Below are 14,063 nucleotides of genomic sequence, written 5' to 3' on the forward strand. Positions count from 1 at the left end.
CATATACGAGAGAAGGAACCTGACAACAAAGAGTGGCGAGATTTAACACCAGCACACCACGAACATATAACAACCAGCAACGGCTGGTAACAATAACAGCAACAGCTGAACAGGTAACCACATAACAGAGAACCTGCAGAAAAGGCAACACACTGAGGTGGGCACCCCATCTCTCTTATGGACTGCGAGAAAATAAGATTTTACTCACCGGTAAATCTATTTCTCGTAGTCCGTAGTGGATGCTGGGGACTCCGTAAGGACCATGGGGAATAGACGGGCTCCGCAGGAGACTGGGCACTCTAAGAAAGATAATGTACTACTGGTGTGCACTGGCTCCTCCCTCTATGCCCCTCCTCCAGACCTCAGTTAAGGAAACTGTGCCTGGAAGAGCTGACATTACAAGGAAAGGATTTTGGAATCCAGGGTAAGACTCACACCAGCCACACCGTATAACTTGTGATAACTTACCCAGTTAAAAGTATGAACAATAACAGAGCATCAGACAACCTGATGCAAACATAACATAACCCTTGTTAAGCAATAACTATATACAAGTATTGCAGAAGAAGTCCGCACTTGGGACGGGCGCCCAGCATCCACTACGGACTACGAGAAATAGATTTACCGGTGAGTAAAATCTTATTTTCTCTAACGTCCTAGTGGATGCTGGGGACTCCGTAAGAACCATGGGGATTATACCAAAGCTCCCAAACGGACGGGAGAGTGCGGATGACTCTGCAGCACCGAATGGGCAAACACAAGGTCCTCCTCAGCCAGGGTATCAAACTTATAGAACTTTGCAAAGGTGTTTGAACCCGACCAAGTAGCTACTCGGCAAAGTTGTAATGCCGAGACCCCTCGGGCAGCCGCCCAAGAAGAGCCCACTTTTCTTGTAGAATGGGCTTTCACTGATTTTGGATGCGGCAAACCAGCCGCAGAATGAGCCTGCTGAATCGTGTTACAGATCCAGCGAGCAATAGTCTGCTTTGAAGCAGGAGCACCCAGCTTGTTGGATGCATACAGGATAAACAGCGAGTCAGTTTTCCTGACTCCAGCCATCCTGGCTACACAAATCTTCAAAGCCCTGACTACATCAAGCAACTTGGAGTCCTCCAAGTCACGAGTAGCCGCAGGCACCACAATAGGTTGGTTCAAATGAAAAGATGACACCACCTTCGGCAGAAATTGCTGTCCATATGGAAAACCAGATAGGGGCTTTTACATGACAAAGCCGCCAATTCTGAAACACGCCTAGCCGAAGCTAAGGCCAATAGCATTGACCACTTTCCACGTGAGATACTTTAGCTCCACGGTCTTAAGTGGCTCAAACCAGTGAGATTTCAGGAAACTCAACACCACGTCAAGATCCCAAGGTGCCACTGGTGGCACAAAAGGGGGCTGAATATGCAGCACTCCCTTTACAAACGTCTGAACTTCAGGAAGCGAAGCAAGTTCCTTTTGAAAGAAAATGGATAGGGCCGAAATCTGGACCTTTATGGACCCTAATTTTAAAGCCCATAGTCACTCCTGACTGTAGGAAGTGCAGGAACCGGCCCAGCTGGAATTCCTCTGTAGGGGCCTTCCTGGCCTCACACCAAGCAACATAAAATCCCCCTCTTCTAATTTGTGAATTGCCGCTAACACTACTTCCCTTTCTATGGGGGAAGCAGGCAGGGCTGATTTTAGGTAACGGTGAGGGGGCATCACTTCGAATTCCAGCTTGTATCCCTGAGACACAATCTGTATAGCCCAGGGATCCACCTGTGAGCGAACCCACTGGTGGCTGAATTTTTGGAGACGCGCCCCCACCGCTCCCAGCTCCACCTGTGGAGCCCCAGCATCATGCAGTGGATTTAGTGGAAGCCGGGGAGGACTTCTGTTCCTGGGAACTAGCTGTATTGTGCAGCTTCTTTCCTCTACCCCTGCCTCTGGCAAGAAAGGACGCACCTCGGACTTTCTTGCCTTTTTGTGATCGAAAGGACTGCATTTGGTAATACGGTGCTTTCTTAGGCTGTGAGGGAATATATGGCAAAAAATTTGACTTCCCAGCTGTAGCTGTGGAAACTAGGTCCGAGAGACCGTCCCCAAAAAATTACTCACCCTTGTAGGGTAAAACCTCCATGTGCTTTTTAGAGTCGGCATCGCCTGTCCATTGCCGAGTCCACAGGTACCTTCTGGCAGAAATCGACATTGCATTTATTCTAAAGCCCAGTATGCAAATGTCCCTCTCGGCATCCCTCATATATAGGACAGCGTCTTTTATATGCCCCAGGGTCAGTAAAATAGTATCCTTGTCCAAGGTATCCAGTTCCTCAGACAGTGCATCTGTCCATGCTGCTACAGCACTACACATCCAGGCCGACGCAATTGCCGGCCGCAGTATGGTACCTGAATGTGTATAAACAGACTTCAGGATACCTTCCTGCTTCCTATCCGCAGGATCCTTTAGGGAGGCCGTATCCTGTGACGGCAGGGCCACCTTCTTAGATAAGCGTGTCAGAGCTTTGTCTACCCTAGGGGAGGATTCCCAGTGCATCCTGTCCGTTGGCGGGAAGGGGTACGCCATAAGTAACCTTTTGGAAATCAGTACTTTCCTATCAGGAGAATCCCAAGCTTTTTCACATAACTCATTTAACTCATGTGAAGGGGGAAAAGTCACCTCTTGCTTTTTCTCCCCAAACATATAAACCCTCTGATCAGGGACAGGGTTTACCTCTGATATGTGCAATACATCCTTCATAGCTACAATCACGTAGCGGATGGCTTTAGCCATTTTAGGCTGCAATTTTGCATCATCGCCATCGACACTGGAGTCAGAATCCGTGTCAATATCTGTGTCAACAATATGGGATAGTGGGCGCTTCTGAGACCCTGACGGTCTCTGCGCTGTAGGATCAGGCATGGGATGAGACCCCGACTGTCCCAAGGCTTCAGCTTTATCCAACCTTTTATGCAAGGAGTTTACATTATCATTTAACACCTTCCACATATCCATCCAATCAGGTGTCGGCGCCGTCGGCGGGGACACCTCATTCATCTGCACCTGCTCTGCCTCCACATAGCCCTCCTCGTCAAACATGTCGACACAAACGTACCGACACACCACACACACAGGGAATGCTCTATATGAGGACAGGACCCCCACAAGGCATTTTGGAGAGACAGAGAGAGAGTATGCCAGCACACACCCCAGCGCTATATGACCCAGGAATCACACAGTAACTTAGTGTTTACCCAGTAGCTGCTGTATATATGATTATTGCGCTAAATTTATGTGCCCCCCCCTCTCTTTTTACCCTCTTTCTACCGTGAATCTGCAGGGGAGAGCCTGGGGAGCTTCCTCTCAGCAGAGCTGTGGAGAGAAAATGGCGCTGGTGAGTGCTTCTGTCCCGCGATTTGGTGTAAAAAATGGCGGGGGCTCATGCATATATACAGTGCCCAGCTGTATATATGCTGCTTTTGCCAGGAGGTACCCAATTGCTGCCCAGGGTGCCCCCCCCTGCGCCCTACAGTGACCGGAGTGTGTGGGTTAGTGTGGGCGTAATGGCGCACAGCTGCAGTGCTGTGCGCTACCTCATGTGAAGACAGGAGTCTTCTGCCGCCGATTCTGACGTCTTCTAGCTTCATCCGCCGGCTTCTGTCTTCTGGCTCTGCGAGGGGGATGGCGGCGCGGCTCCGGGAAAGGACGACCAAGGTTAAGTTCCTGTGTTCGAACCCTCTGGAGCTAATGGTGTCCAGTAGCCTAAGAAGCGCAACCTAGCCGCAGTTAGTAGGTTTGCTTCTCTCCCCTCAGTCCCACGTAGCAGAGAGTCGGTTGCCAGCAGAAGCTCTCTGAAAATAAAAAAAACCTAACCAAAATACTTTCTTAATAGCAAGCTCAGGAGAGCTCACTAAAATGCACCCAGCTCCTTCCGGGCACAGATTCTAACTGGGGTCTGGAGGAGGGGCAAAGAGGGAGGAGCCAGTGCACACCAGTAGTACTAATTCTTTCTTAGAGTGCCCAGTCTCCTGCGGAGCCCATCTATTCCCCATGTTCCTTACGGAGTCCCCAGCATCCACTAGGACGTTAGAGAAAAGGATTTACCGGTAAGTAATTAAAATCCTATTTTCTCTAGTATCCATAAGGGATATTGGGGAGACTTAGTAAGATGGGGACGTCCCAAAGCTTCCAGAACGGGCGGGAATGTGCGGAGACTGCTGCAGCACCACCTGCCCACACTGGGTATCCTCTTTGGCGAAGGTATCAAACCTGTAGAACTTCACAAAGGTGTTATTCCCCAACCAGGAAGCAGCTGGGCATAGTTGAAAGGCAGAGACTCCTCGGGCAGCTGCACAGGAAGAGCCCACAGATCTTGCAGAGTGGGCCTTCAGATACTTAGGAACAGGTAAGGCTGCCAACACATAGGCCTGTTGGATGGAAAGCCTAAGCCAACGAGCAATGGACTGCTTCGAAGCAGGACAACCCTTTTTCCGCGCATCATAGAGCACGAACAAGGAATCAGTTTTTCTGATCAGAGCCGTCTGCTTGACATAGATCTTCAAGGCTCGCACCGCACCGCATCTAATGCCTCCGCAGGAGCAGAAATGTCAGAACTGGACGGAACCACAATAGGTTGATTCAGATGAAACGCAGAGACAACCTTATTGTGTAAAAGTATGGACTTTTACACAATAAGGCCCCTAATCCTGACATACGCCTAGCAGAAGCCAGGGCCAATAACCTCACCATCTTCCATGTGAGGTACTTGTCTTCTACCGTTATCAGAGGCTCAAACAAGGAGGACTAGAAATTCCAGCAAAACATTCAAATCCCAGGGCGCCGTAGGCGGCACAGAAGGAGGATATATGTGGAGTACCCCTTGCCAGAAAATCTGAACTTCTGGCAACAGTGTCAATTTCTTCTGGAAGAAAATGGAGAGAGCTGAAAATAAGAATTTACTCACCGGTAATTCTATTTCTCGTAGTCCGTAGTGGATGCTGGGACTCCGTAAGGACCATGGGGAATAGCGGCTCCGCAGGAGACTGGGCACAACTATAAAGAAAGCTTTAGGTCTAACTGGTGTGCACTGGCTCCTCCCACTATGACCCTCCTCCAGACTTCAGTTAGGATACTGTGCCCGGAAGAGCTGACACAATAAGGAAGGATTTTGAATCCCGGGTAAGACTCATACCAGCCACACCAATCACACCGTATAACTCGTGATACAATACCCAGTTAACAGTATGATAACAACTGAGCCTCTCAACAGATGGCTCAACAATAACCCTTTAGTTAAGCAATAACTATATACAAGTATTGCAGACAATCCGCACTTGGGATGGGCGCCCAGCATCCACTATGGAGTACGAGAAATAGAATTACCGGTGAGTAAATTCTTATTTTCTCTGACGTCCTGAGTGGATGCTGGGACTCCGTAAGGACCATGGGGATTATACCAAAGCTCCCAAACGGGCGGGAGAGTGCGGATGACTCTGCAGCACCGAATGGGCAAACTCTAGGTCCTCCTCAGCCAGGGTGTCAAACTTGTAGAATTTAGCAAACGTGTTTGACCCCGACCAAGTAGCTCCTCGGCAAAGTTGAAGAGCCGAGACCCCTCGGGCAGCCGCCCAAGAAGAGCCCACTTTCCTCGTGGAATGGGCTTTCACTGATTTAGGATGCGGCAGTCCAGCCGCAGAATGTGCAAGCTGAATCGTACTACAGATCCAGCGAGCAATAGTCTGCTTTGAAGCAGGTGCACCCAACTTGTTGGGCGCATACAGGATAAATAGCGAGTCAGTCTTTCTGACTCCAGCTGTCCTGGAAACATATATTTTCAGGGCCCTGACTACGTCCAACAACTTGGAAGCCTCCAAGTCTTTTGTAGCCGCAGGCACCACGATAGGTTGGTTCAGATGAAAAGCTGATACCACTTTAGGGAGAAACTGGGGACGAGTCCTCAATTCTGCCCTATCCATATGGAAAATCAGATAAGGGCTTTTACATGACAAAGCCGCCAATTCTGATACACGCCTGGCCGAAGCCAAGGCCAACAACATGACCACTTTCCACGTGAGATATTTCAAATCCACGGTTTTCAGTGGCTCAAACCAATGTGACTTTAGGAAATCCAACACCACGTTGAGATCCCAAGGTGCCACTGGAGGCACAAAAGGGGGCTGAATATGCAGCACTCCCCTAACAAAAGTCTGAACTTCAGGTAGTGAAGCCAGTTCTCTCTGGAAGAAAATCGATAGAGCCGAAATCTGGACCTTAATGGAACCCAATTTAAGGCCCATAGTCACCCCTGACTGTAGGAAGTGCAGGAAACGGCCCAGCTGAAATTCCTCCGTTGGGGCCTTCCTGGCCTCACACCACGCAACATATTTTCGCCATATGCGGTGATAATGGTTTGCGGTTACTTCTTTCCTAGCTTTAATCAGCGTAAGAATGACTTCCTCCGGAATGCCCTTTTCCTTCAGGATCCGGTGTTCCACCGCCATGCCGTCAAACGCAGCCGCGGTAAGTCTTGGAACAGACAGGGCCCCTGCTGCAGCAGGTCTTGTCTGAGCGGTAGAGGCCATGGGTCCTCTGAGATCATTTCTTGAAGTTCCGGGTACCAAGCTCTTCTTGGCCAATCCGGAACAATGAGTATAGTTCTTACTCCTCTTCTCCGTATTATCCTCAGTACCTTTGGTATGAGAGGAAGAGGAGGGAACACATAAACCGACCGGTACACCCACGGTGTCACTAGAGCGTCCACAGCTATCGCCTGTGGGTCTCTTGACCTGGCGCAATCCTTTTCTAGCTTTTTGTTTAGGCGGGACGCCATCATGTCCACCTGTGGTCTTTCCCAACGGTTTACAATCATTTGAAAGACTTCTGGATGAAGTCCCCACTCTCCCGGGTGGAGGTCGTGCCTGCTGAGGAAGTCTGCTTCCCAGTTGTCCACTCCCGGAATGAACACTGCTGACAGTGCTAACACGTGATTTTCCGCCCATCGGAGAATCCTTGTGGCTTCTGCCATTGCCGTCCTGCTTCTCGTGCCGCCCTGTCGGTTTACATGGGCGACCGCCGTGATGTTGTCTGACTGGATCAGTACCGGCTGGTTTTGAAGCAGGGGTTTTGCCTGACTTAGGGCATTGTAAATGGCCCTTAGTTCCAGAATATTTATGTGCAGGGAAGTCTCCTGACTTGACCATAGACCTTGGAAGTTTCTTCCCTGTGTGACTGCCCCCCAGCCTCGAAGGCTGGCATCCGTGGTCACCAGGACCCAGTCCTGTATGCCGAATCTGCGGCCCTCTTGAAGATGAGCACTCTGCAGCCACCACAGCAGAGACACCCTTGTCCTTGGAGACAGGGTTATCAGCCGATGCATCTGAAGATGCGATCCGGACCACTTGTCCAACAGGTCCCACTGAAAGGTTCTTGCATGAAACCTGCCGAATGGAATCGCTTCGTAGGAAGCTACCATCTTTCCCAGGATCCGCGTGCAGTGATGCACCGACACCTGTTTTGGTTTTAGGAGGCCTCTGACTAGAGATGACAGCTCCTTGGCCTTCTCCTCCGGGAGAAACACTTTTTTCTGTTCTGTGTCCAGAACCATCCCCAGGAACAGTAGACGTGTCGTAGGGACCATCTGTGACTTTGGAATGTTTAGAATCCAGCCGTGCTGTTGTAGCACCTCCCGAGATAGTGCTACCCCGACCAACAACTGCTCTCTGGACCTCGCCTTTATCAGGAGATCGTCCAAGTACGGGATAATTAAAACTCCCTTCTTTCGAAGGAGTATCATCATTTCGGCCATTACCTTGGTAAAGACCCTCGGAGCCGTGGATAGACCGAACGGCAACGTCTGGAATTGGTAATGACAATCCTGTACCACAAATCTGAGGTACTCCTGGTGAGGATGGTAAATGGGGACATGCAGGTAAGCATCCTTGATGTCCAGTGATACCATGTAATCCCCCTCGTCCAGGCTTGCAATAACCGCCCTGAGCGATTCCATCTTGAACTTGAATTTTTTTATATATGTGTTCAACGATTTCAAATTTAAAATGGGTCTCACCGAACCGTCCGGTTTCGGTACCACAAACATTGTGGAATAGTAACCCCGTCCTTGTTGAAGTAGGGGTACCTTTACTATCACCTGTTGTGAATACAGCTTGTGAATTGCCTGTAACACTGCCTCCCTGCCTAAGGGAGTGGTTGGCAAGGCAGATTTGAGGAAACGGCGGGGGGGAGACATCTCGAATTCCAGCTTGTACCCCTGAGATACTATCTGAAAAATCCAGGGATCCACCCGTGAGCGGGCCCACTGATTGCTGAAATATTTGAGACGGGCCCCCACCGTACCTGGCTCCGCCTGTGGAGCCCCAGCGTCATGCTGTGGACTTAGAGGAAGCGGGGGAGGACTTTTGCTCCTGGGAACTGGCTGTATGCTGCAGCTTTTTTCCCCTACCTCTGCCTCTGGGCAGAAAGGACGCGCCTTTAACCCGCTTGCCCCTATTGGGCCGAAAGGACTGTACCTGATAATACGGTGCTTTCTTTGGCTGTGAGGGAACATGGGGTAAAAATGTAGACTTCCCAGCTGTTGCTGTGGAAACGAGGTCCGAGAGACCATCCCGGAACAACTCCTCACCCTTATAAGGCAGAACTTCCATGTGTCTTTTGGAATCTGCATCTCCTGTCCACTGCCGAGTCCATAACCCTCTCCTGGCAGAAATGGACATTGCACTAATTTTGGATGCCAGCCGGCAAATATCCCTCTGTGCATCCCTCATGTATAAAAGTGCGTCTTTTATATGCTCTACGGTTAGCAATATAGTGTCCCTGTCTAGGGTATCTATATTTTCTGACAGGGAATCTGACCATGCAGCTGCAGCACTGCACATCCATGCTGAAGCAATAGCTGGTCTCAGTATAACACCTGTGTGTGTATATATAGATTTCAGGATAGCCTCCTGCTTTCTATCAGCAGATTCCTTCAGGGCGGCCGTATCCAGAGACGGTAGTGCCACCTTCTTTGACAAGCGTGTGAGCGCTTTATCCACTCTAGGGGATGTTTCCCAACGTGACCTATCCCCTGGCGGGAAAGGGTACGCCATTAGTAACCTCTTAGAAATTACCAGCTTCTTATCAGTGGAAGCCCACGCTTCTTCACACACTTCATTTAACTCTTCAGATGGAGGAAAAGCTACTGGTAGTTTTTTCTCTCCATACATAATACCCTTTTTTGTGGTAACGGGGGTAACATCAGAAATGTGCAACACTTTTTTCATTGCCTTAATCATGTAACGTGTGGCCCTACTGGAAGTTACATTAGTCTCATCGTCGTCGACACTGGAGTCAGTATCCGTGTCGACATATGTGTCTGCCATCTGAGGTAGCGGGCGTTTTAGAGCCCCTGATGGCTTTTGAGACGCCTGGGCAGGCACAGGCTGAGAAGCCGGCTGTCCCACATTTGGTATGTCGTCAAACCTTTTATGCAAGGAGTCGACACTGTCGCGTAATTCCTTCCACAGCACCATCCACTCAGGTGTCGACCCCGCAGGGGGTGACATCACATTTACAGGCATCTGCTCCGCCTCCACATAAGCCTCCTCATCAAACATGTCGACACAGCCGTACCAACACACCGCAAACACACAGGGAATGCTCTGACAGAGGACAGGACCCCACAAAGCCCTTTGGGGAGACAGAGAGAGTATGCCAGCACACACCAGAGCGCTATATAACACAGGGATCCCACTATAAATGAGTGTTTTCCCATATATATATATATATATATATATATATATATACTGCGCTTAAATTTAGTGCCCCCCCTCCCTTTTTTACCCTTCTGTAGTTTTCAGACTGCAGGGGAGAGCCAGGGAGCTTCCTTCCAGCGGAGCTGTGAGGGAAAAATGGCGCCAGTGTGCTGAGGGAGATGGCCCCGCCCCTTTTCCGGCAGACTTCTCCCGCTTTTTCTGGAATACTGGCAGGGGTATTTTTACATCTATATAGCCTCTAGAACTATATATGATGTAGATTTGCCAGCCAAGGTGTCTTATATTGCCCTCAGCGCGACCTCCCCCCAGCGCCCTGCACCCATCAGTGACCGGAGTGTGAGGTGTACATGAGGAGCAATGGCGCACAGCTGCAGTGCTGTGCGCTACCTTGGTGAAGACCGAAGTCTTCTGCCGCCGATTTTCCGGACCTCTTCATGCTTCTGGCTCTGTAAGGGGGACGGCGGCGCGGCTCCGGGAACGAACACCAAGGTCGGGTCCTGCGGTCGATCCCTCTGGAGCTAATGGTGTCCAGTAGCCTAAGAAGCCCAAACTACCACCTGTTAGGTAGGTTCGCTTCTTCTCCCCTTAGTCCCTCGCTGCAGTGAGTCTGTTGCCAGCAGATCTCACTGTAAAATAAAAAACCTAAATATACTTTCTTTCTAGGAGCTCAGGAGAGCCCCTAGTGTGCATCCAGCTCAGCCGGGCACAAGATTCTAACTGAAGTCTGGAGGAGGGTCATAGTGGGAGGAGCCAGTGCACACCAGTTAGACCTAAAGCTTTCTTTATAGTTGTGCCCAGTCTCCTGCGGAGCCGCTATTCCCCATGGTCCTTACGGAGTCCCAGCATCCACTTAGGACATCAGAGAAATCTGGACATTAATGGAACCCAGGCGCAAGCCCTTATCCACACCAGCCTGCAGGAAACATAAGAAACGTCCCAAGTGGAACTCTGCAGATGGATACATGCATTCCTCGCACCAAGAGACATATCTTCTCAAGATATGATGATAGTGTTTTGACGTCACAGGTTTCATGGCCTGAACCATGGTAGCAATAACCTTTTTGGAAAGGCCCTTGTGAGCTAGGATGTTCCACACAACCTCCATGCCGTCAAACGAAGTCGCCGTAAGTCCGGGTAGACGAACGGTCCTTGTTGAAGAAGATCGCTTCTTAGTGGTAGAGGCCAAGGGTCTTCGACGGCCATGTCCAGAAGATCCGCGTACCACACCCTCCGAGGCCAATCCGGGGCAATTAGAATTGCCTGGACTCCCTGATATCTGATTCGCTTGAGCACCTTTGGAAGCAACGGAATCAGAGGAAACAGGTAGACCAGCCAGAAAGGCCAAGGTGTCCACTGCCCTCGCCTGAGGGTCCCTGGTTGGACAGCAATATCAGTGAAGCTTCTTGTTGAGATGAGAAGCCATCATGTCTATTTGCAGGCAGGCCCACCGGTGGATGATTTGCTGGAACACCTGATGGTGGAGTACCCACTCTACCGGGTGGAGGTCGTGACGACTGAGGCATTGTAGATCGCCCAAAGTTCCAGAATGTTGATCTGAAGGAGGGCTTCGTGGGCTGACCACCTGCCCTTGCACCCCTTGGGTGACTGCATCCCATCCTCGCAGACTCACATCCGTTGTGAGGAGGATCCAATCCTGAATCCTGAAACTCCGGCCTTCCAGGAGATTGGAGGACTGCAGCCACCACAGGAGGGAAATCACGGCCATAGGTGACAGCCGTATCATCCTGTGCATCTGTAGATGTGATCCGGACCACTTGCTCAGGAAATCCAATTGAAATGTTATGGCATGGAACCTCCCATATTGGATCGCCTCATAGGAGGCGACCATCTTCCCCAACAATCTGATGCAAAGATGGTTGAATAAACAAGCATGTCGGTGCACCATGCAGACCATCTCCTGAAGTGTTCTCGCCTTGTCCTCTGGGAGGAACACCTTCTGGGCCACCGTATCAGTAACATCCCCAAGAACAGGAGTCGCTGAGTCGGCTCCAGTTGGGACATCTGCAGATTGAGAATCCACCCATGGCGTGACAGAAGTTGGATACTGTGGTCGATATGGAGCAATAAAAGCTCCCTGGATCTTGCTTTTCTCAGAAGATCGTCCAGGTAAGGGACAACATTGACCCCCTGGACCCGGAGTTGGAACATCATCTTCGCCATCACCTTTGTGAATACCCTCGGAGCTGTGGACAGGCCAAAGGGTAGTGCCTGGAACTGGTAGTGATCATCCCGTAGGGCAAACCTCATAAAAGCCTGATGAGGTGGCCAAACTGGAATATGAAGGTAGGCATCCTTGATATCCAGGGAAACCAGGAACTTCTGTTCTTCCAGGCCCGCAATAACTGCCCTCAGGGATTCCATTTTGAACTTGAAAACCTTTAAAGATTCAAGGACTTTAGGTTCAAAATGGGCCTTACCGAGCCGTCCGGCTTTGGAATCACAAACAGGTTGGAGTAATAACCCCTGCCTCGTTGTGGTATCAGTACTGGAACAATCATGTGGGACTGGACCAACTTTTGGATGGCCTGTTGCAACGTAACCTGCATATCCTCCAAAGCTGGTAAGCTTGAATTGAAAAATAGTTGGGGAGGAGCGCCATCGAACTCCAGCTTGTACCCCTGAAAAATGAGGTCCCTTACCCAGGTATCCCGGCAGGTGCTTTCCCAGATGCAGCTGAAGTGACGCAGTTGGGCTCCCAACTCAAGATCTCCTCGGGGTGGGTGGGCACAGTCATGCAGAAGACTTAGTGAAAGCAGAACTGGTGCACTGTTCCTCAGAACCGGTGGTTGCAGGTCTTACCTCTGGCACCTCTATTTGCAGTGGAGGCACCTATGGCTCTAGAACGAAATCTGTTAGACCGAAAGGACCGAACAGACGGCCCTAGGTAGGAACGCCTAGCCGGTGGGACCCCAGAGGGGAGAAACGTGGATTTCCCAGCAGTGACTTTGGAAATTCACGTACCCAACTCAAGCCCAAAGAGCCATTCCCCCCCCCCCCCCCGAAAAGGGGAGAGATTCCACACTGCGCTTTGATTCTGCGTCCGCTATCAACTGATGCAACCACAAAGCCCTGCGCGCCGACACTGCCATGGCAGAAGTCCTAGCATTAATATTCCCCATCTCCTTGAGCGAATCACACAGGACGCGTGTAGTGTCCTGAATGTGCCTTAGGCGGGTCAGCATAGCCCTGGAGAGGCCCTCCTAAATTTGAGTGGCCCATGAATGAATAGCATGGGTCATCCAGCAATCCGCTATGACCAGCCTTTGCTATACACCTGCTGCCATGTAAATAGATTTGAGTGTAGCCTCTATTTTTCTGTCTCCAGGATCCTTTATAGTAAAGGAGCCCGGGGCAGGTAGCACCACTTTTTTGGACAGTCGAGAGACTGATACATCAACTCCCGGGGGTTCTTCCCAAAATTTCCTACCTTCAGGAGCAAATAGGAAAGTGCACAAATTTTTTTTTGACACTTGGATTTTTTTTTTGTCTGGATTTTCCAGGCTAATTTGAATAAGTCATCCAACTCTGCAGAATCAGGGAAAGTGACATTAGGCTTGTTTTGTGTAAAGAAAAACAACTGGTGTGACGCAGCATCCTCTAGAGGAAGCTTCAACACGTCCTGTATAGCCAGAATGAGGGGTTCAATAACCTGAGTAGAATCGGAATCCCCACTAACGGGATCCAAGTCCTCCCCATCCTCCTGTAATTCCTCATCTGAATCAGAGAGTAGAGCAGGCAAAACACGCTTCTGTGGTGCTGCATGAGAGGGAGATGGGGCTGTGTAACATCTGCCCTAACAGCACGTCTGCAACAGCCTGTTGTAGTAGATGAGTTTTCTGTACATTTGCAGTGAGCTGGGATGACATATCAGACATCATAGTTTTAAGAGACCCTAGCCAGGAGGGCTCTGGACCCTCTCCCCCAGCCCCTTCACTGATTTGTGAAGATTGGCTGCATTGTTCACATGAAACAGAACCAGATGATACAGGGGAGAATCTAGTGTGACATACACTGCACAGCTTGCGTTTACCCATGTTTTAAAGTAAGCACAAGAACATACACACAGACAGTAATACTGATCAAGCCTGCCTTTACTGCATGTGAGAGGAGACACACAGAGAGAGAAACCAGCACATCCCTACCTGCACAGTCCCAGTGAGGCTGACAGCTAATTATATCACAGTAACACTAATAATTTCTGTCGTGTAGAGGACCCAGATAGTGTACAATAGCGGCTCTCCCCCTTTGCGACACCATGTACCAGTTTTCCAGCGTGTCTTGTGAGGCAGGAA

General features: G+C 50.1%; 1 protein-coding gene across 1 annotated transcript in view; it reads right to left on the minus strand.

The window, feature by feature from the left end:
• CDC73 (cell division cycle 73) overlaps positions 1 to 14,063 on the minus strand; it is a 418,707-nt gene that overhangs the window by 268,111 nt on the left and 136,533 nt on the right. The gene's annotated exons all lie outside the window — the stretch shown is intronic.

This window comes from Pseudophryne corroboree, chromosome 9 (genome assembly GCF_028390025.1).
Source record: "Pseudophryne corroboree isolate aPseCor3 chromosome 9, aPseCor3.hap2, whole genome shotgun sequence".
Classification (NCBI taxonomy): Eukaryota; Metazoa; Chordata; class Amphibia; order Anura; family Myobatrachidae; genus Pseudophryne; species Pseudophryne corroboree.